Here is a 19,866-nt window from a genome sequence, read left to right as displayed (position 1 = left end):
GTGCTCATTACATCTCTGGAATTAAAATAGATCTAGTTTGACTGCAGAATTGATATCACACTGGTCGATCTAGTTTGACTGCAGAATTTATATCACACTGGTCGATCTAGTTTGACTGCAGAATTGATATCACACTGGTCGATCTAGTTTGACTGCAGAATTGATATCACACTGGTCGATCTAGTTTGACTGCAGAATTGATATCACACTGGTCGATCTAGTTTGGCTGCAGAATTGATATCACACTGGTCGATCTAGTTTGGCTGCAGAATTGATATCACACTGGTCGATCTAGTTTGACTGCAGAATTGATATCACACTGGTCGATCTAGTTTGACTGCAGAATTGATATCACACTGGTCGATCTAGTTTGACTGCAGAATTGATATCACACTGGTCGATCTAGTTTGACTGCAGAATTGATATCACACTGGTCGATCTAGTTTGACTGCAGAATTGATATCACACTGGTCGATCTAGTTTGACTGCAGAATTGATATCACACTGGTCGATCTAGTTTGGCTGCAGAATTGATATCACACTGGTCGATCTAGTTTGGCTGCAGAATTGATATCACACTGGTCGATCTAGTTTGACTGCAGAATTGATATCACACTGGTCGATCTAGTTTGACTGCAGAATTGATATCACACTGGTCGATCTAGTTTGACTGCAGAATTGATATCACACTGGTCGATCTAGTTTGGCTGCAGAATTGATATCACACTGGTCGATCTAGTTTGGCTGCAGAATTGATATCACACTGGTTCGATCTAGTTTGGCTGCAGAATTGATATCACACTGGTCGATCTAGTTTGGCTGCAGAATTGATATCACACTGGTCGATCTAGTTTGACTGCAGAATTGATATCACACTGGTCGATCTAGTTTGACTGCAGAATTGATATCACACTGGTCGATCTAGTTTGGCTGCAGAATAGATATCACACTGGTCGATCTAGTTTGTCTGCGGAATAGATATCACACTGGTCGATCTAGTTTGGCTGCAGAATAGATATCACACTGCTGGATCTAGTTTGGCTGCAGAATAGATATCACACTGGTCGATCTAGTTTGACTGCAGAATAGATATCACACTGGTCGACTAGTTTGACTGCAGAATTGATATCACACTGGTCGATCTAGTTTGACTGCAGAATTGATATCACACTGGTCGATCTAGTTTGGCTGCAGAATAGATATCACACTGGTCGATCTAGTTTGTCTGCGGAATAGATATCACACTGGTCGATCTAGTTTGGCTGCAGAATTGATAGCACACTGGTCGATCTAGTTTGGCTGCAGAATTGATATCACACTGGTCGATCTAGTTTGGCTGCAGAATTGATATCACACTGGTCGATCTAGTTTGGCTGCAGAATTGATATCACACTGGTCGATCTAGTTTGGCTGCAGAATTGATATCACACTGGTCAATCTAGTTTGTCTGCGGAATAGATAAACCAGTAAAGCCCCTCTTCCACGATGGTGGTCCCTTAGATGTCAGTCAGCAGTCAGTGGGCAAGAGGTTTCTCTTTGGAACGTTTGCTGGCTGCATAATTACAAATCTAGGGGGAAACTTAGATGGCTACTACATCTGGGTTTTATCTAACAAGTTATGGTGTGGTGGGGGCCTCTGCCTGAAGTAGGACAAATGAGGCATCTGGCTGAATCAGCCCACATGTGTGACATCACCACTGTGTTTGCCAGTGTTTTAAAATACCATGTCTGAGTCTCAAACAGCACCCCAGTGTCTTCTAGTGTTGTTAAGCCTGGGCATGTTCTTTAGACGCCCCTCTGTCTGACACATAGACTGTTGGGATTTGTGTCAGGGATTTTGGCCAGTTGGAGATGGGGATTTGGCCAGTTGGAGATGGGGATTTGGGCAGTTGGAGATGGGGATTTGGCCAGTTGGAGATGGGGATTTGGCCAGTTGGAGATGGGGATTTGGCCAGTTGGAGATGGGGATTTGGCCAGTTGGAGATGGGGATTTGGGCAGTTGGAGATGGTGATTTGGCCAGTTGGAGATGGGGATTTGGCCAGTTGGAGATGGGGATTTGGCCAGTTGGAGATGGGGATTTGGCCAGTTGGAGATGGTGATTTGGCCAGTTGGAGATGGTGACTTGGCCAGTTGTGAAAGTATTGGTCTGTGTAGTGTGGACGTCACTGAGGACCTTGGTAGTGTAATGTAAGACTCAGGCAAGTTCATTAGCATTTCCTGTGTCCCAAATGGCACCCTATTCCCTATATAGTGCACTACTTTTGGAACTATAGGCCCTATGGGCCTTGGTCAAAAAGTAGTGAACTATGTAGCAAATAGGGTGACATTTGGGACACTATGTGTGCCTATAAGTCAGCATGATGAGCGTACTTTGAATGGTGGCTGTGCAGTGTGCTTTGTAGTGGCCGACCAATATGTTTTATGGGGTCTGATTCTGATCTTTGAAGGAACAAAACTTACTGGTAGCGATATACAGGTATCTGCCGACATACTGTTTTACAGTTGGGGAAATGAAAAAGTGAAACATTTTCCACACTGAGTTCTCGGAAATTGCTGTCGAAAAGAGCCAATTGTCCAAGAAATACGCTTCAAAGGTTGATTTCTTCTTTTATGGCAATAATAACAATAATAACAAGAACACATCATGAGAATGACCCAGTGTTCAGACCACCATGAGATTCCCTTTTGTCATCCAATTTAGTGAACAAAATCAAATCAAATCAAAATGTATTTGTCATGTGCGCCGAATACGTCGGTTATCGCTGGAATTATTGATATATATTGATATACACTACACGAACGATCATTTGGGTGAAACGACACATCATTCGGGCTCTAGTGCTTTGTATTCATAATTCAGATATGTCGATATGTAAACTGTTGATTTTCCACGTATCCATTTTGACCCTTTAATACAGGGCTAGATTTGATAGGCTAAGTCACAGCAGCTGCAGATAACACTAAGGTTTGATTCAATTCCTATTTTGGAGTCCAGCTGTGCATTCCACCCATTCTTTCCATGAAACACTGTTTCCATTCTCCATTTATCACCGGTCATAATAATCAATGAAATATCCCGGCTACCTCCCCTACACCTAAAACAATGCATGCTGCATCCAATCCTTCTATCTCTAGGTTACGTCCCAAACGGCACCCTATTCCCTACATAGTGCACACATATATATATATATATATATATATATATATATGGAATAGGGTGCCATTTGGGACGCAGATCTCCCTATTCATGCTCCCGCCAGAAAGAGCAGCTGCTGGAAAAGCATCTTATTAATGACCTGAGATTCAGAGCAGCTCTCTCTGCTGCTGCCAGTGACATGATTCACTGCTGGTCAAATAGTGTTCGCTCTGGAAGTTGAGAAATGTCAGACTTCACAGTTGTGTGCTTGCTGACTGGGTCTGGTGCATTCCTCTGGAGCGAGACCGTGACAACTCTACGTCAAAGCCATCCATACCGGGAGACAAACTTGGAGAAATGTCAAATATTATTGTATTGTAATTGAGAATGTAAATAGAATAGAAAATACATTTTCTAGCCCTCTGTATGTTGATGCCCTGACCTAGCCCTCTGTATGTTGATGCCCTGACCTAGCCCTCTGTATGTTGATGCCCTGACCTAGCCCTCTGTATGTTGATGCCCTGACCTAGCCCTCTGTATGTTGATGCCCTGACCTAGCCCTCTGTATGTTGATGCCCTGACCTAGCCCTCTGTATGTTGATGCCCTGACCTAGCCCTCTGTATTTTGATGCCCTGACCTAAGTCCTTCTGTATGTTGATGCCCTGGCCTAGTCCTTCTGTATTTTGATGCCCTGACCTAGCCCTCTGTATGTTGATGCCCTGACCTAGCCCTCTGTATGTTGATGCCCTGACCTAGCCCTCTGTATGTTGATGCCCTGACCTAGTCCTTCTGTATGTTGATGCCCTGACCTAGTCCTTCTGTATGTTGATGCCCTGACCTAGTCCTTCTGTATGTTGATGCCCTGACCTAGTCCTTCTGTATGTTGATGCCCTGACCTAAGTCCTTCTGTATTTTGATGCCCTGACCTAAGTCCTTCTGTATGTTGATGCCCTGACCTAGCCCTCTGTATGTTGATGCCCTGACCTAGTCCTTCTGTATGTTGATGCCCTGACCTAGCCCTCTGTATGTTGATGCCCTGACCTAGTCCTTCTGTATGTTGATGCCCTGACCTAAGTCCTTCTGTATGTTGATGCCCTGACCTAAGTCCTTCTGTATGTTGATGCCCTGACCTAGTCCTTCTGTATTTTGATGCCCTGACCTAAGTCCTTCTGTATGTAGATGCCGTGACCTAGTCCTTCTGTATGTTGATGCCCTGACCTAAGTCCTTCTGTATTTTGATGCCCTGACCTAAGTCCTTCTGTATTTTGATGCCCTGGCCTTTCTGTATTTTTTGTGATGTAATACAGAAAAATGTATTAGCAAAACAACAGAGCGATTATTATTATTTATTTTTTATGTACTCCTTGACTTAATTAACCTTGAATTATTAACAAAATAGCCTAGTGAAATAGATGATGATTTGTTTAGGGTTGCTATCTCAGGCCTATGTATTTAGGTGAGCTACTGTATTTCCTACTGTAATAAGCTACAATTACAGTACCAGAAAAACCCAGAGCCAAATCAGTTTGCTCTCATTATATCAAAACTAGTGGATTTGTGTATCAGTCACATACAACATTATATCCTGTGGTCTCCAGAAATCAAACTCAGTGACAGCCCTTCCAACCAAATCCCTTTTTGAATGTTTGTCTCCCCAATCGCACTCAGGCAAGAAAATAAAGATTATGCATCCGAATTCAGAGCATAATTCGAGAGAGTGTGATAGGAAGTCTAACCTACGCACATAGTGTAACATGTGAAATATTTCTGCCGTCTGCTAAGCACCTCTGAAGGCCCAGCAGACGGACAGGGCAGACAGGGCAGACAGGGCAGACAGGGAAGACAGGGCAGACAGGGAAGACAGGGCGAAGACAGGGAAGACAGGGCAGACAGGGAGAAGAAACGGAGACGACGGGAGACAGGGCAGACAGGGAAGACAGGGCAGACAGGGAAGACAGGACAGCAACAGAGACAGGGAAGACAGGGCAGACAGGGGAACGGCAGACAGGGCAGCGGGAACAGGGCGAAGACAGGGCAGACAGAAGACAGGGCAGACAGGGCAGACAGGGCAGACAGGGAAGACAGGGAAGACAGGGCAGACAGGGAAGGTACTGTGACTAATGGCCATCCAGGCCGTCCACTAGCGCTACATCAGAAATGGCACCCTATTTCCTACATAGTGCACTACTTTTGACCAGGGCCCTATTGTACATAGTGCACTTTATAGGGAATAGGGTGCCATTTTGGACACAGCCTAGGGCTAACCCGGTCCTGTCTGGGAGGTGCTAGTGTTGGAGGCTGTTCTGTCGGTCTGTATGTCTCTGTTGCCTGTGTGTCACTGTGTGTAAAATGAAACTTTGTGTGTGTGTGTGTGTGTGTGTGTGTGTGTGTGTGTGTGTGTGTGTGTGTGTGTGTGTGTGTGTGTGTGTGTGTGTGTGTGTGTGTGTGTGTGTGTGTGTGTGTGTGTGTGTGTGTGTGTGTGTGTGTGTGTGTTCACTTCCTGCCTTTTGACTACACCAACCAATGTCTGAGAGCTGAACAGACTCCTAACCTATTTCACAGCCTGTATGATGCGATCTGAAAACATGCGTTTCAGAGTTAGTCATAACTGGGATAACGTTATAGTGCTAATGATGTGGGTTTGACAGAACACTGGCCACGGTCTCTGTGACATTTGGGCCTGCTCACTTATTGGCCTGCAAGGCTGAGGTCAATACAACTTCTGAAGCTCAGTGCAGCCTCATTGCCAAACTCGATGGTTTGAATTCTAACAGCAGTTTAATAAGGATAAAGAGGTCAATAGTGCTGTTATTAAAACTGTTTTGCTTCATTCAGCCTCCATTTCCTCATGTTCAATTGACAGTGTTTTCCCAAATCTGAATGGCTTCTGGAGAGGGACCAGTTGATACCTGCTACTCCCTACATGGGACATAGTGGAGCTCCACTGGTTTCTCCAACACAGAACAGATGTAGTTGGAGGAATAATTCAAGGGACAAGTTTGAAAGGAAACACTCAGATCATTGAAGTTTTTGAGGTTCTCAGGACTTCAATACTTCCCATTGCCACTAATCAATCTTTCATCTCACATAGCTACCTGTCAAGGGACTTAAACCCATAACCTTCTGTATGTCAGTCCAACCTCTTGATGTACGTGCTGGTGTTGTACAAGGACTTGTCAATCTTAAAACAGGGCCTGTACAGCCTCTGTTCTGTCATCAGAGTAGTCATCTGGTTCCCAGACACTACTGCTCAAATGCGCGAAGAGTCTGGTGGACCAACACCTTCGTTAGCCAATAGAAAGACCACGAGAAACCTGTGCATAGGCATCGGCTTAATTGGCTTAATCTACCACTCATTTCCAACAACACCTTCCCCCTAACCCTCCCGGCTCTTGTCTTCGATACGTGTCTTGCCTCAGTTTGGAGCTATGCCTTGCAGTTGTGTGATTCGCAAAATATAATGATGACAAATCCAGTGCATTCGGAAAGTATTCAGACCCCTTCACTTTTTACACATCTTGTTACGTTACAGCCTTATTCTAAAATTGATTGAATAAAAACACATTTCTCATCAATCTACACACAATACCCCATAATGAAAAAGGGAATGCAGCGTTGAAGGTCCCCAAGAACACAGTGGCCTCCATCATTCTTAAATGGAAGAAGATTGGAACCACCAAGACTCTTCCTAGAGCTGTCCGCCCGGCCAAACTGAGCAATGGGGGGAGAGGGGCCTTGGTCAGGGAGATGACCAAGAACGCGATGGTTACTTTGACAGACCTCCAGAGCGCTCTGGAGCAGGTTTTCATCAAGGATCTCTCTGTACTTTGCTCCGTTCATCTTTCCCTCGATCCTGACTAGTCTCCCAGTCTTTGCCTCTGAAAAATGGTTTCAGTTCTAACTTAAAGGGATAGTTCACCCAAATTACAAAATGACACATTGGTTTTTTTACCCTGTAAACAGTCTATGTACAAGGTATGACAGGAATCTGACACCACCTCTATACCAGGCGGTGTCCGAGCAAGGACGAGCTCCCTGCCATCCAGGACCTCTATACCAGGCGGTGTCAGAGGAAGTCCGAGCTAACTGCCATCCAGGACCTCTATACCAGGCGGTGTCAGAGGAAGCCTGAGCTCCCTGCCATCCTGGACCTATATACCAGGCGATGTCAGAGGAAGCCTGAGCTCCCTGCCATCCCGGACCTATATACCAGGCGGTGTCAGAGGAAGCCTGAGCTCCCTGCCATCCCGGACCTATATACCAGGCGGTGTCAGAGGAAGGCCTGAACATTTTTCAAAGGCTCCAGCCACCCAAGTCATAGATACTTTAATGTATAGATTCCCCCCCATCCTTACTCAAATGATAACCAGAAACTCAGTTATTCCATTTCTCATATTATCGGTTTGTGAAGGGTCAAGCTGTCTGCTGTTTTCATGGGAACCATTTGCAAGAAAACCACTTGGAATAGCAGCTGATGGTGCCTGTCAAAGGAAGTAAGTCCAGTTGAATCACTTGAATAATTTGAATGAATAGGTTTATGGTGGAACTGTTTCTCTTGTGAACATATCAGTTATTTCTGATGTTTAACTAACAACTCAGCTTCTAGACTTTTGACATAACCCCAATGGCACTTATCCCTGTTACATTGCCTGCGTCCCCAAATCGCACCATATTCCCTATATTGAGCACTACTTTTGACCAGGGCCCATATCGACTCTGGTCAAAAGCAGTGCACTATATAGGGAATAGGGTGCTATTTGGGACATGCAATTGGTTTCCATTATGTGTCCAGTAAGGAATTTTAATCACTGTTGAACCCTTCTGCAAGATACACAATAGACACATCTCAGCTTTTATGGGCCAGCTAAAGTATAGCAGATGTTTCAATAGGGCATGGATATTTTGGACAGTTCTCTGTCCAGTTCATGTCAGGCGATGGTCTGGGTTCACATGAAGTTTAAAGGTCCCAGAAAATAGCTTCTTGTGGTCGAGGCTGATGCCCCCGTATATCGCCAGGAGGACCACTGAGTGTGTACTGTGTGTGTGTGTGTGTGTGTGTGTGTGTGTGTGTGTGTGTGTGTGTGTGTGTGTGTGTGTGTGTGTGTGTGTGTGTGTGTGTGTGTGTGTGTGTGTGTGTGTGTGTGTGTGTGTGTGTGTTCTGTGTCTACGTGTGTGACTGTGCCTGTGTGGATTTGTGTGTGTGTGTGCGCGTGCGCGTGTGAATCCTTTAGTTTTTAGTAATCAAGTTCTCTGCTTTGCGAATTCATTTCAGACAACTATTGGGTTCACATGGAGTTCAAAGGTGGTAGAAAAGAGCTCCTTGTGGAGGATGCTGCTGCCTCCTCACCAAAACCATGGAGCCATACTCAACCATACACAACCTGCCTCTGTTCCTCCTCCCTTCCCCTGGACCTTCAGACGGTGCCCTAGTCAAAAGTAGTGCACTATAAAGGGAATAGGGTTTCATTTGGGACTAGGACTGGGCCAGTCCAGTGGGTGTTTGTGTCTTCAGTCCAGTCCAGTGGGTGGTTGTGTCTTCAGTCCAGTGGGTGGTTGTGTCTTCAGTCCAGTCCAGTGGGTGGTTGTGTCTTCAGTCCAGTGGGTGGTTGTGTCTTCAGTCCAGTGGGTGGTTGTGTCTTCAGTCCAGTCCAGTGGGTGGTGTGTCTTCAGTCCAGTCCAGTGGGTGGTTGTGTCTTCAGTCCAGTCCAGTGGGTGGTTGTGTCTTCAGTCCAGTGGGTGGTGTGTCTTCAGTCTAGTGGGTGGTTAGGTCTTCAGTCCAGTGGGTGGTTGTGTCTTCAGTCCAGTGGGTGGTTGTGTCTTCAGTCCAGTGGGTGGTTGTGTCTTCAGTCCAGTGGGTGGTTGTGTCTTCGCAGGGAGTCAGGTCCAGTGGGTGGTTGTGTCTTCAGTCTAGTGGGTGGTTGTGTCTTCAGTCCAGTGGGTGGTTGTGTCTTCAGTCCAGTCCAGTGGGTGGTTGTGTCTTCAGTCCAGTGGGTGGTTGTGTCTTCAGTCTAGTGGGTGGTTGTGTCTTCAGTCCAGTCCAGTGGGTGGTTGTGTCTTCAGTCTAGTGGGTGGTTGTGTCTTCAGTCCAGTCCAGTGGGTGGTTGTGTCTTCAGTCTAGTGGGTGGTGTGTCTTCAGTCCAGTGGGTGGTTGTGTCTTCAGTCCAGTGGGTGTTGTGTCTTCAGTCCAGTCCAGTGGGTGGTTGTGTCTTCAGTCCAGTGGGTGGTGTGTCTTCAGTCCAGTCCAGTGGGTGGTTGTGTCTTCAGTCCAGTGGGTGGTTGTGTCTTCAGTCCAGTGGGTGGTTGTGTCTTCAGTCTAGTGGGTGGTTGTGTCTTCAGTCCAGTGGGTGGTTGTGTCTTCAGTCCAGTGGGTGGTTGTGTCTTCAGTCCAGTCCAGTGGGTGGTTGTGTCTTCCGTCTAGTGGGTGGTTGTACAGTAAACAGCTGCTGCTTCCAGTCTTCCATACTTCTTCATACTTTCAACAAGTAGAGAAACATCTCAGTGGAGTCGATCTATAAGCTAGCAGCATCCGGTTGTTGTAAGAGGCTACATTTCTCTGATCTAAGAAGGACAGAGAGATCAACAGAATTGGTCAAAGGCCTATCTAATTGGTTGGCTATCTAACCAGGCTGTAGGCTACGAATAATTGGAATAATCATTGTTTCATTCAGAAATCTTCCCATTTTTAGCTTGTCTGAACAAAATAAAATCCCCAAATGGCACCTGGCACCTATGTAGTGCACTACTTTTAACTAGAGCCCTATGGACCCTATTCCCTATATAGTGCACTATTTTTGACCAGAGCCCTAGCTCCACTATATAGGTAACAGGGTACTATTTGGGACACCGAACACCACGCTGTTTTCTCTCAGCGTGCGACAGGTTTATGGAAAATGGGACAGGCTGTCATGCATTGAAGTTTTGTTTTTAGTAGGGCCTGTGGTGTAGTGTGGTGTTTAACACATGGATGGCTTGCAATTGCCTGAGATTTTCCATGATAACAAAACCAAGATAATTTAGGATTTAAGATTTACAGATTATTATTTTTTGCCACTTGCCTGAGTTTAAAACAAACAGAACAGACCGAGGAAGGAAGGAGGAATAGAATGGACAGAAAAAAAGGAGAGCAGACAAATAATTCTTCCAGAAAAGAAGAATCAAAGAGCAAGCCAGCTCTCAGCTGGGTCTGTTAGGGAGTCAGCCTGCGTCCTCTCACATGCCAGAGCAGCCAGCTCTCAGCTGGGTCTGTTAGGGAGTGGGGCTGTATCTTCTCCCCTACCAGAGCAGCCAGCTCTCAGCTGGGTCTGTTAGGGAGTCAGCCTGCGTCCTCTCACCTACCAGAGCAGCCAGCTCTCAGCTGGGTCTGTTAGGGAGTGGGGCTGTATCTTCTCCCCTACCAGAGCAGCCAGCTCTCAGCTGGGTCTGTTAGGGAGTCAGCCTGCGTCCTCTCACCTACCAGAGCAGCCAGCTCTCAGCTGGGTCTGTTAGGGAGTCAGCCTGCGTCCTCTCCCCTACCAGAGCAGCCAGCTCTCAGCTGGGTCTGTTAGGGAGTCAGCCTGCATCCTCTCCTCTACCAGAGCAGCCAGCTCTCAGCTGGGTCTGTTAGGGAGTCAGCCTGCATCCTCTCCCCTACCAGAGCAGCCAGCTCTCAGCTGGGTCTGTTAGGGAGTCAGGCTGCATCTTCTCCCCTACCAGAGCAGCCAGCTCTCAGCTGGGTCTGTTAGGGAATCAGGCTGCATCCTCTCCCCTACCAGAGCAGCCAGCTCTCAGCTGGGTCTGTTAGGGAGTCAGGCTGCATCCTCTCCCCTACCAGAGCAGCCAGCTCTCAGCTGTGTCTGTTAGGGAGTCAGGGTGCATCCCAAATGGCAACTCTATTAGGTCCTGGTTAAAAGTAGTGCACTATAATAGGGAGGGAATAGGATGCCTTTTGGGACGCAGATACTGTATGGATGAGACTTCAAATAGAAGGGGAATTGGCTTATATTGAAAGACCAACAGATGTCTTTGTGAGCCCTTTGTGACTGTTTTCACTGGCTCGCTGCTGATTATTGGAAACCACAGATCTTCTTCAAAAAAACATTTGGTTATAGAGAAATGAATTGAACCCAGCTTCATATATATTTTTTTGACAGTTTATGTGATGATATTTTGTATCTTTGCAGATTTGTATAAGAGACTCGTCTAGATGAAAGAGAATACATGTACCAGCTGTCCCGCCAGTCCACAAACTTTGGTCTTCCATGAAGGATGTTTTCCCTGAGGGAGCTAGTTAACTCACCACAAAGGTGTTTGTCTGCAACCCAATTCCCAAATTGCACCATAATCCCTACATAGTAGACTACTTTTGACCAGAGCCCTTATAGGTCAAAAATAGTGCACTATACAGGGAATAGGGTGCCATTTAGGATGCAGTCAAACACCTCTGTGGTGTGTGTTAGCTAGCTCCCTCAGTGTGTTCTCATTCCCGTTCTTGACTTGTTGACGTCCTAGTTACTTCCATCTGAGGCTTTGCGCCAGTTATTCCTGTTGGGGTTTTAGGCTGTGTGGGGCTTCAGGGCAGTCTCATCCAGCAGTTTGAACTGTGAACAGCAGCCACTTGTTCTCTGAGCTGGCAGAGAGAGAGAGAGAGAGAGAGAGAGAGAGACAGAGAGAGACAGAGAGAGAGAGAGAGGAATTGGTGTCTTCTGGTTCCAAGGAGACAGACAGGTGGTTTCCTGGCACTGTGAGGTGAGTTGACTCCTTGAGGAGAAGACTCCCTGCATCCCAAATGGCACCAGGGCCCATAGGTATCTGGTCAAACGTAGTGCACTACATAGGGAATAAATAGGGTGCACTGCCAGTTGGGAGGCTATCCTCTGTGTGGAGACAGATGGCTAAGGCCATGAGTTGTCTTCTCTACAGGTGTCTGCTCTATCCGTATTGATGAAAGGCTTCCATCAGACCACCTCATCTAGGTCAGCTCAGAGGGGATGTGTCGTTAAATAACTACGTGGAACACTTTTTTAAATGATAGGATCTTTATGTGGATTGTTGTGTATATGGAGCTGGTTATGATGGGTTTGGTCTCCTTTTAGAGAGGTCTAGAAACTGCTGCTGATGGGAGGAGAAATCTGCAAATCTGATTGATTGATTGATTGATGCAGATACATAATGAGACCGTTAACAATAACCACCTCACACTAAATGAGGTGATGTTTTAGTGGGCGTACTATGTGTTATTGAATCCAACCTGCTGATACTGGAGAAGCGTCTGGATCATTGTGTTTTTATTATGGTTTGTTTTTAGCTGCCTGGAGAAAAAGCAGATCATTCCTATCATTTTTCCATGTATTGGAAGACAGGGTGGAAAAAGATGACTGTAAACATGACTTTTCCAATGCACCTTTGTAAATGAACTTTGACATGTAATGCTAAATTGCTACTTACTCTTCCATGAAATTCCCTCTGAAGTCTCCAATGAAGTTGGAAGGTTATAGGTCTAGTATTTTTAACTACACAGAGGACATTGTTCTAAAGCAGTGTCCTAAGAACCTGTGTGGTTAGTATAACCCTTTTCATAATGTAATGTCGGACTATTTCTAATTGACGTTTCTATGTGACGCCACCCACCACCCATCCTAAAATCCTTAAACGGGGACCTTCTAAGAAACCAATCCTCAAAGACTGGTCGATTTTTTTCCTTTTTGTCCATTTTTGTATAATAACGGAAGGATCTATAGAATGTGGTATCTTTACAATGGAAGAGTCTATAGAATGTGGTATCTTTACAATGGAAGAGTATAGAATGTGGTATCTTTACAATGGAAGAGTCTATAGAATGTGGTATCTTTACAATGGAAGAGTCTATAGAATGTTTCTTTACAATGGAAGAGTCTATAGAATGTGGTATCTTTACAATGGAAGAGTATAGAATGTGGTATCTTTACAATGGAAGAGTCTATAGAATGTGGTATCTTTACAATGGAAGAGTCTATAGAATGTTGTGTCTTTACAATGGAAGAGTCTATAGAATGTTGTATCTTTACAATGGAAGAGTCTATAGAATGTGGTATCTTTACAATGGAAGAGTCTATAGAATGTGGTATCTTTACAATGGAAGAGTCTATAGAATGTGGTATCTTTACAATGGAAGAGTCTATAGAATGTGGTATCTTTACAATGGAAGAGTCTATAGAATGTGGTATCTTTACAATGGAAGAGTCTATAGAATGTTGTGTCTTTACAATGGAAGAGTCTATAGAATGTGGTATCTTTACAATGGAAGAGTCTATAGAATGTTGTATCTTTACAATGGAAGAGTATAGAATGTGGTATCTTTACAATGGAAGAGTCTATAGAATGTGGTATCTTTACAATGGAAGAGTCTATAGAATGTTGTATCTTTACAATGGAAGAGTATAGAATGTGGTATCTTTACAATGGAAGAGTCTATAGAATGTGGTATCTTTACAATGGAAGAGTATAGAATGTGGTATCTTTACAATGGAAGAGTCTATAGAATGTTGTATCTTTACAATGGAAGAGTATAGAATGTGGTATCTTTACAATGGAAGAGTCTATAGAATGTGGTATCTTTACAATGGAAGAGTCTATAGAATGTGGTATCTTTACAATATAAGATAGTCTGTAGAATGAGTCTGTAGAATGTGGTATCTGACGTTAGCCTACAGGTCCTGTGAACTAAATTCTACTCTTTGGCTAATGGCTGTACGTTGACTCTTTGGGAATGCTTGGCTCTCTGAGGAGAAGGCCAATAACGCTTACAGCCACTACCTTTATTTGCTGTTTACTCAGCATCCACTAAGTTATGGCAGCAGGGAAGAATGGAGGTGGGGGGAAAAGAGAGGATTTATTGGTCTGTTGTCTGCGCCGGGAAGAGTCTGGTGCCACTGCCTCTATAAATTACCTCAATACAGGGTGGCGTCAAGAATAGCACCCTATTCCCTGTGTAGTGCATAGGGCTCTCATAGGGCCCTGGTCAAAAGTAGTGCACTATATAGGGAATAGGGAGTCATTTGGGACGTAGGCAGAGAACTGCCACTGATGTTTTTGGCCTTGCAGTGGTTCCGGAAGGAAACATACACAGAGCCTGTCTAACAGTGGTCTAGTCTTAACAGACACAGAGCCTGTCTAACAGTGGTCTAGTCTTAACACAGAGCCTGTCTAACAGTGGTCTAGTCTTAACACAGAGCCTGTCTAACAGTGGTCTAGTCTTAACACAGAGCCTGTCTAACAGTGGTCTAGTCTTAACACAGAGCCTGTCTAACAGTGGTCTAGTCTTAACACAGAGCCTGTCTAACAGTGGTCTAGTCTTAACACAGAGCCTGTCTAACAGTGGTCTAGTCTTAACACAGAGCCTGTCTAACAGTGGTCTAGTCTTACATTTACATTTTAGTCATTTAGCAGACGCTCTTATCCAGAGTGACTTACAGTAGTGAATGCATACATTTCATTTTTTTTTCTCCGTACTGGTCCCCCGTGGGAATCAAACCCATAACCCTGGCGTTGCAAACACCATGCTCTACCAACTGAGCCACACGGGACTGAGACTTCCCTGTAGGGGGATTGGAACAGTACCAATAAGGCAGAAGTCTAGAGGAAGCCAAAATAATCCTCACATACAATGTTGTCAGAGTCATTTCAGGGGCTGGGCCAGACTCAGCATTGAATTGAGTATTGTGCTTTTTTGTGCAAGAGAAACTGAAGCGCTTTTGAGTCATTGGTGGATGAATGTTTGGGAAGGTGGTAATGAAATGTGGAAGTGGCTGAATAGGCCTAATTGAATTTGGGCTTGGTTTCCATGGCTGAGATGTGATTAGTAGCAAGAGAGACATTATTCAAGAGCAGGGAGCAGAGCTACTCTTGAGGAAAAGTGAAATGCAGCAAAAAGAGCAGCCTGAGGACAGAGAGAAAAAGAGCAGCCCGAGGACAGAGAGAAAAAGAGCAGCCCGAGGACAGAGAGAAAAAGAGCAGCCCGAGGACAGAGAGAAAAAGAGCAGCCCGAGGACAGAGAGAAAAAGAGCAGCCTGAGGACAGAGAGAAAAAGAGCAGCCTGAGGACAGAGAGAAAAAGAGCAGCCTGAGGACAGAGAGAAAAAGAGCAGCCCGAGGACAGAGAGAAAAAGAGCAGCCTGAGGACAGAGAGAAAAAGAGCAGCCCGAGGACAGAGAGAAAAAGAGCAGCCCGAGGACAGAGAGAAAAAGAGCAGCCTGAGGACAGAGAGAAAAAGAGCAGCCTGAGGACAGAGAGAAAAAGAGCAGCCCGAGGACAGAGAGAAAAAGAGCAGCCCGAGGACAGAGAGAAAAAGAGCAGCCCGAGGACAGAGAGAAAAAGAGCAGCCTGAGGACAGAGAGAAAAAGAGCAGCCTGAGGACAGAGAGAAAAAGAGCAGCCCGAGGACAGAGAGAAAAAGAGCAGCCTGAGGACAGAGAGAAAAAGAGCAGCCTGAGGACAGAGAGAAAAAGAGCAGCCTGAGGACAGAGAGAAAAAGAGCAGCCCGAGGACAGAGAGAAAAAGAGCAAGTGGGGGTTGTGACAGGGCAGTTTCACAGTCATTCTGTCAGCAGCAGCCAAGCACAGCTACTGTAGGGCTCTGCTTTTACTGTTTCACATTCAATTACTGAGTCCGGAAGGCTCATAAAAAGAGTATGGTCTCCCCGATCTTATTCTGTGACCACGTCACCATGGTTACATTGGATTGAGAGAAGTTGATCTTTTCCGAGATGCATTACACATCTGCCATTGTCAACTAGAGACGGTTACATTTGGTTACAGAAAAACATCTCATCAAGTCCCTGAGAACAGTAGGACGTCATCGCTGTGTTCATCTTCTGCACAAAGGACAGTTATGTTACTTTCCCACAACACAGAGCCTGTCTAACAGTGGTCTAGTCTTAACACAGAGCCTGTCTAACAGTGGTCTAGTCTTAACACAGAGCCTGTCTAACAGTGGTATAGTCTTAACAGACACAGAGCCTGTCTAACAGTGGTCTAGTCTTAACACAGAGCCTGTCTAACAGTGGTCTAGTCTTAACACAGAGCCTGTCTAACAGTGGTCTAGTCTTAACACAGAGCCTGTCTAACAGTGGTCTAGTCTTAACACAGAGCCTGTCTAACAGTGGTCTAGTCTTAACAGACACAGAGCCTGTCTAACAGTGGTCTAGTCTTAACACAGAGCCTGTCTAACAGTGGTCTAGTCTTAACACAGAGCCTGTCTAACAGTGGTCTAGTCTTAACACAGAGCCTGTCTAACAGTGGTCTAGTCTTAACACAGAGCCTGTCTAACAGTGGTCTAGTCTTAACAGACACAGAGCCTGTCTAACAGTGGTCTAGTCTTAACAGAGCCTGTCTAACAGTGGTCTAGTCTTAACATAGAGCCTGTCTAACAGTGGTCTAGTCTTAACACAGAGCCTGTCTAACAGTGGTCTAGTCTTAACACAGAGCCTGTCTAACAGTGGACTAGTCTTAACACAGAGCCTGTCTAACAGTGGTCTAGTCTTAAAGACACAGAGCCTGTCTAACAGTGGTCTAGTCTTAACACAGAGCCTGTCTAACAGTGGTCTAGTCTTAACACAGAGCCTGTCTAACAGTGGTCTAGTCTTAAGACACAGAGCCTGTCTAACAGTGGTCTAGTCTTAACACAGAGCCTGTCTAACAGTGGTCTAGTCTTAACATAGAGCCTGTCTAACAGTGGTCTAGTCTTAACATAGAGCCTGTCTAACAGTGGTCTAGTCTTAACACAGAGCCTGTCTAACAGTGGTCTAGTCTTAACACAGAGCCTGTCTAACAGTGGTCTAGTCTTAACACAGAGCCTGTCTAACAGTGGTCTAGTCTTAACATAGAGCCTGTCTAACAGTGGTCTAGTCTTAACACAGAGCCTGTCTAACAGTGGTCTAGTCTTAACACAGAGCCTGTCTAACAGTGGACTAGTCTTTGCTGTGATGTCATGTGTTGGAATGGGGAGGCTGCCCTCTCCAAAACCAATGTTCAGGATCATTTTGGAGTACAAGTGATCATGTCAAGTCAAGGCTGACTGACTGAGGGGAATACAGAGGCTGCGTACAAAATGACATTCTTTTCACTACCTACCCCAGAGGGTTTCTGCCTGGTCAAAAATAATGCACTAGATGGGGACTAGGTTGCCATTTCAGACATAAACAGAGTGAGTGGACAACGTAAGACTTGAAGGAACATGAAACATGCTGTTTCCATGGTGGAGTGATGTGATGGGTCAGTGGCCAGCTATGTGTCCTCTTCCTGCTGTCCATGAGGTGCCAGGGTTTTTAAGGGACAACACAGACAGACAGTTGAGTGTGTCTACAGATAGACAGTTGAGTGTGTCTACAGTGACGCACTGGTCGCGTCCTAAATGGCACACTATTCCCTATGTAGTGCACTACTTTTGACCAGGGCCCATATATGACGCCCCTATATGCCCTAGTCAAAAGTAATGTACTAGATAGGGACTAGGGTGCCATTTGGGATTCATATATTTCAGTTCCCCATCCAGAGCTTCCGACGACAGTTCCCCGTCCAGAGCTTCCGGCGACAGTTCCCCGTCCAGTGCTCCTACAGTCCGGAACCAAGAGAGACGGCCTACAGTCCGGAACCGAGAGAGACGGCCTACAGTCCGGAACCGAGAGAGACGGCCTACAGTCCAGAACCGAGAGAGTCGGCCTACAGTCCGGAGCCGGCGCAGCCAGAGTCGGCCGGCGCAGCCAGAGTCGCCCTACAGTCCGGAGCCGGCGCAGCCAGAGTCGCCCTACAGTCCGGAGCCGGCGCAGCCAGAGTCGCCCTACAGTCCGGAGCCGGCGCAGCCAGAGTCGCCCTACAGTCCGGATTCGGCACAGCCAGAGTCGCCCTACAGTCCGGACCCGGCGCAGCCAAAGTCGCCCTTCAGTCCGGAGCTCCCAGAGTCGCCCGCCAGTCCGAGGTCTCCAGCGATGCGCATCAACCCGAGGTCTCCAGCGACGCGCCTTAGCCCTGAGCCTTCAGCGGGGGTGGACAGGTTAGGTTGGGGACTAAGGCCGGAGCCTGAGCCACCTCCGTAGTAGGAGGATTGGGGAGGGGGGGATGTAGCACAAGAACCGTCGGTGACGGTGGCCACCCTCCCTTCCCTCCCTTTTGTGTTTTTTATGTTTAGGTGCATCCAGGGTCTGCACCTTTGGGGGGGGGGGGGGGTACTGTCACGTCCTGACCAGTATAAGGGGTTATTTGTTATTGTAGTTTGGTCAGGACGTGGCAGGGGTGTGTTTGTTTTGTGTTGTCAGGGTTTTTGGGTAGTGTTCTATGTTTTGTATTTCTATGTTCTATTTTCTAGTTATTCTATTTCTATGTTTAGTTTATTGTTTTGACCTTCAATTGGAGGCAGCTGTTCCTCGTTGCCTCTAATTGAAGGTCCTATTTAGTAGGGGTGTTTTTCTATGGGTTTTGTGGGTAGTTGTTTCTTGTTTAGCTGTGTGCCTGACAGGACTGTTTTCGTCGTTCTTTTTGTTCAGTGTTCATTTATTTTAATAAAGAAGAAAATGAGCATTCACATCCCCGCTGCATTTTGGTCTAATCACTACGACGGCCATGACACATTGCCTCCCTCCTACAATGGAATGGCAGGAACTATAACCATTTTTTAAATTCAAACTAACACGTTGTATCGATGTTTCTCTTGAAATTTAAGCTCACATTTACATTTCAAATCCTTCAGTCCTCCACTCAAGATGTCCTCTTGGCAAATGTATTGCATATATTTCAAATTCAATATGTACACTATATATTCAAAAGTATATGGATTCGGCTATTTCAGCCAAACCCGTTGCTGACAGGTGTATAAAATTGAGCACACAGCCATGCAATCTCCATAGACAAACATTGGCAGTAGAATGGCCTTACTGAAGAGCTCAGTGACTTTCAACGTCGCACTGTCATAGGATGCCACCTTTCCAACAAGTAGGCCGCACAAGCTCACTGAACGGAACAGGACAGGACCACCGAGTGCTGAAGCGTGTAACGCGTAAAAATCGTCTGTCCTCGGTTGCAAAACTCACTACCGAGTTCTAAACTGCTTCTGGAAGCAACGTCAGCACAATAATTGTTTGTCGAGAGCTTCATCAAATGGGTTTCCATGGCCGAGCAGCAGCACACAAGCCTAAGATCACCATGCGCAATGCCAGTGATGGGAAATATTAACGCTACAGCAATCAATGACATTCTAGACGATTCTGTGCTTCCAACTTTGTGGCAACAGTTTGGGGAAGGGTCTTTCCTCTTTCAGCATGACAATCCCCCTGTGCATAAAGCGAGGTCCATACAGAAATGGTTTGTTCGAGATCGGTGTGGAAGAACTTGACTGGCCTGCACAGAGCCCTGACCTTAACCCCATCTAACACCTTTGGGATGAATTGGAATGCCGACTGCGAGCCAGGTTTAATCGCCCAAAATCAGTCCCTGACCTCACTAATGCTCTTGTGGCTGAATGGAAGCAAGTCCCCGCAGCAATGTTCCAACATCTAGTGGAAAGCCTTCCCAGAAGAGTGGAGGCTGTTATAGCAGCAAAGGGGGGACCAACTCCATATTAATATGCCCATGATTTTGGAATGAGATGTTCGACGACCAGGTGTCCACATACTTTTGGTCATGTAGTGTATCATCAGGGCTTTCCCTATTATTATTGTATAGCTACATAGTAAGTCGTGTGATTTTGACAATAGACAAATCAGAACCAGTACTTCCACTTCAGGC

This window comes from Salmo salar, chromosome ssa02 (genome assembly GCF_905237065.1).
Source record: "Salmo salar chromosome ssa02, Ssal_v3.1, whole genome shotgun sequence".
NCBI classification, from domain to species: domain Eukaryota; kingdom Metazoa; phylum Chordata; class Actinopteri; order Salmoniformes; family Salmonidae; genus Salmo; species Salmo salar.
Note: the sequence above shows the minus strand (reverse complement) of the source record.